We start from the raw sequence: 4,538 nt of genomic DNA, 5'->3' as shown, positions 1-4,538 counted from the left end.
CTCTCTCTCTCTCTCTCTCTCCCCCTCTGCCTCTCTCTCTCCCCCCATACCCTTGTTGCCTTTTTGCTTTTAGGTCTGGGTACAGTTACTACACCTTGAAACAGATTTTGTTCCAAAGCCAGCCAACTTTGTTGATGGAGTGGCTTCTGGTGGCTACCTCTGCCCTAGTGTGCAAACTACCCATCATGCCTTGCCTCCCCCCGTTGTCGCCTGTATGCCCACATCCCACGATTACAGCCCTTACTTGACACACAACCACATGTGCGCATGCACAAACACACACATGCACACACACACACAAACACACACACGTGCACACACGCACACACACACACACACACACACACACACACACACACACACACACACACACGCGTGCACACACACTCACACACACACACACACACACACACACACACACACACACACACACACACACACACACACACAAACACACGCACACACACACACAAAACACACATCCCTTCACACTTTTTCCCCCCTTATTCTTTATTTCTGTGTAATTTAGTAAATGGTACAGTGTGCTCAGGTTCTCCTCCTCCTTGCCTTACACTATGAGGGAGATGTTTATCTTTAATCACACATCATAAATCTTGCCTCTTTGTAGGTGCGCTTCTCATATTGCTTCAAGATATCACTTGCATTTTATATATCTCATTCAAAAGAGGCCTTTGTGTTTTAATTGTTTTATGGCAAACATGGAAATAGTTCTGACATCATTAGCCTAGGCTTGTGTATGATACACGCCTCAGAAGCTAAATTACAGTCTGTCATTGCACGTCACACATAAATCTCACATCCTTTAGGGGGGGGAAATTGCAGTGTTCTGTCAACATCAGTGGCTGCTGTACAGAGGCATTAGAAACACTATTCATCTCTAAGTAGAGTATGACACATCAAATTTCTCTCTTCCCCCCTCCCCATTCGGTTGGGCAATATTGCATTATCAGAAGGGTGGGCGTGTAGCCTCCAGGCCCTGGGAGACCTGGCCGCGGGCCAACAGTGAGTTTACACAGAGTTAACACTCGCATGCCGTGATTGCAGATGCCGTAGATCGTGGGCTCTGTCCGGCTCGCCGTCTCCTCCCATGCGTTTCCCCCCTCTAACCTCTGATCCTGTGCCTTGCAGCCCATATATAGAGAAGATTGATCTCAGTTCCTGCCCCTGCAGCGCCGGCGGGATCTGGCCCCCGTACTGGAGGCATTTGCCTCCGCACAGCCGGTGGCGTTCAAACGGTGATGTAACTCCAGGCAACAGGGGAAAACTACCCCGGCGGTCTGGTAATCCAATCTCTCTCTCTCACTCTTGCTCTCTCTCTTTCTTTCGCTCATCCTTGCTCTCTCTCCCTCTCTCTCTCCCTTTTTTCTTGCTCTGTCTTGCTCTCCCTCCCTCCCTCCCTCTCTCTCTGAAATGTTTGCACGCCTTGAAAGTAACCTCTTTACTGTACTCTGCTCAGCGTGAACACACAAGACGGGTCAGCGTGAGGCTTTGTGCGCTGATCTGAGGTCAGCCTGTGCACTTGGCGAAAGCCAAACAAAAGCTGCATTAGAGGAGAAGCTCCTCTGAGGTCTGTGAGTCACCGACGCTGGGTCCCGGCGTCATCCCGCTGATCCGCTCAGATCTCAGATCAGTGAAGTCATGAGGTGCTCTCATCAGCTCCGTCCTGCTTACCGTCGCCTCACGGGATCAAAGCACTATCCACAGAGCATGTGCACATACATACACATACATACACATACACACACACACACACACACACACACACACACACACACAGACACACACACAAATGTTCACACACAAGCACACACCCATATGCATACCTGCTTTACCTCTTCACCACTTTGTCCGCCCACTTTCCTGTCCTCTCCCTCATCTTTCATCTTTCCATAGCGCCCTTTGTCGGCCTGTTTTTTCTTTTATTACTTTGTTCGGGGAAAAACCCTCTATCTGTGACTCGGCCATTCCTTACATTCTTACCATTCCAGAGAGGGATAGAGTGATGGAATGGGAGGAGGCAGAGACAGATTGCGGGGGCGCTGTTAATGGAACACAGACATAGGGGCCGGTGTGAGCGAGTGCACACACACACACACACACACACACACACACACACACACACACACACACACACACACACACACACACACACACACACACACACACACACACATACATACATACACACACACACACACACATTCACACTCTTACACACACAAATGTTGACCTGCGGGGGAAGAGGGGGTTAATGGTGTATGCAAACAGTAAAAGCTGATCCAAAAATAGATAGATAGGAAGAACATGATGCGACACATTCCTTTGAGCGATACGGAGTGGAAGACTAATGATGAGATAAATCGGGGGGCCAAGTGGCAGGAAGAAGAAATATCTGTGAAATGCTTTCATTTGTTTAGATGTCCAAACAATATAAGACCCTTCTGGGAAGCAGTCGTCAGGCATTGAGCGCTTGATGGATTGAGCAAGTCCACGTCGTTGCTCTCCCTGTAGTGGGGGGCCTTGTGTGAACAGTAATGTTATCGCTGGCAGATCTATGTTAGCCTAAAGGCCACGGGCCTCTCACGTTCAGCTGACAGCTTCATGTCCCACCGGCGCGGCGGGTGTCCACGGCACCCATTTCCCAGCCCAAAAGGTCGAGCCCTGGAAGTGGCAGCCCTGGCCTCGTATCACACGTCGGAGCGCCGCTCTGCTGCCCGCTCCGCTGGCGTGGGAGTGAATGGCACGTTTCTTCGGAGGCGTGCTCGCGCCACGCTGGCATTTCCAGCGTCCCCGGCGGCGGCTATCAATCCACGAAAAGGCCCCGCTGGCCCTCCCACAGAGCCCATATCTGCGGGGTCACGGTGTCCGGCTCAGTCACTGGGACAGACTGGGACGTCAGTGCATTCCTGCCCCCTTTGTCTGAGTCCTCCACAGGCCACCCATCTCTCTTTCATGCTCGGCCCCTTTCCCCCCTGCCCCACCCCTGCCCGCTCTGTTTGTCAGCAGTGAGCCTCTTCCGAAGAATAACATGACAACAGGCTCAGTTGTCCAGTGACGCAGGCAGGAGGAGGCTGGCCAGAGGTGGGGAGGGGGGGGGGGGGGAGCTGGAGAGGAGTAGAAGTCGCGTGTGTGTGTCTGTGTGTGTGTGGTGTGGTGTGGGGTGGTGTGACGGTGGACAGAGCCCAGTCACTCCACACCTCACTGGCCTCTCAGTGGACCAGACAGACAGGGAAGCTTGACAAAGAGACCGAGAATGCGCAAGTAATGTCTCCTGGGTTACTTTTGCAACATTAAGGAATGTGCTAAAAATAGAGACGCCCCCCCCCCACCCCCCCTCCCCACACTCTCACTCTCGCTGCCTGTTTCTCCCACTCTGTCTCTCTTTCTCTCCTTTTTTCTTTTATCTGGCTCGCATGTCTCTCTGGCGCTCATCCACTGAGAGTTCCTGGTGGTAACTCTCATGAGAGACTTCCATGCTGCCTGGCAGTGACAGAGATCCCACATTCACAGCCATCAAACCAGAGTGTGTGAGCGATCGAGCGCAAGAATGTGTTTGTGTGTGTGCGTCTGCGCTTCTTTTCATCAGCTGATTGTTTACAGGCTTCCGTTGAGTGTATGTCAGCACCTTTCTGCAGTGTTTTTGTTGTGATTCCTCCTGATGTTTACAGGATGTTGACCCCACTCTCACCCCGTGCTCACACGACATCCATCTGCCCGAAGGAAGAGGGGGCAAGATGGAGAGAGAGAGAGAGAGAGAGAGGGAGAGAGAGATGCAGACAGGAGACATACAATGACAGCCGGGGAAAGAATGTTTAGGCAGACTGAGAATGGAAGAGAAGAGAAGAGAAGCGAGAAAGGGCTTGTGTGTTTGTGCGTGTATGCACACACGCACAGTTTGTGTGTGCGCGCATGTGTGTGTGAGTGTGTTTGTGTGAGTGTGTGTGTGTGTGTGTGTGTGCGTGTGTGTGAGCACATCAACTAGACTGGACACTGTAGCACATTAACACCATCCTGAGACAGAGCAGGAGAGAGGGCGGGAGGGACGCTAAAGGAGATGGAAAGACTGTTTGCACAGTAAAACGTTCCTTTTGCGTGGGTTGCTTCCCCTTTCATTCCCTTCTCTCTCTCCTTCTCTCCTCTCTCTCTCTCTTTCTTGCTCTCCTTCCCTCCTTCCCTCTCCCTCTCTCATGCTCTGCCATTGACCTGTTGGTTCAAGTTTTTCATTGAAAGATTTCCTCACTGGCAGATGCCAAGTACTTGGCTGATGTGAAGAAGTTGGGCATGGTGTGTGGGGGGCATGAGAAAGTGCAAGTGAATGGGCACAAAACCTCCACCAACTCCCAAATATGCCCCCAAAATCAGAGAACCCGCCCTCCTCCCAAACACACACACACACACACACACACACACACACACACACACATACGTGAGAGAAAGAAAGAGAAACAGAATCTAACAAAAACATACACATGTGCTATCCCATAGACTCAGCGTAGTGTGCTCTTTCACATACCATA

Source organism: Sardina pilchardus, chromosome 6 (genome assembly GCF_963854185.1).
Source record: "Sardina pilchardus chromosome 6, fSarPil1.1, whole genome shotgun sequence".
NCBI classification, from domain to species: Eukaryota; Metazoa; Chordata; class Actinopteri; order Clupeiformes; family Clupeidae; genus Sardina; species Sardina pilchardus.
Note: the sequence above shows the minus strand (reverse complement) of the source record.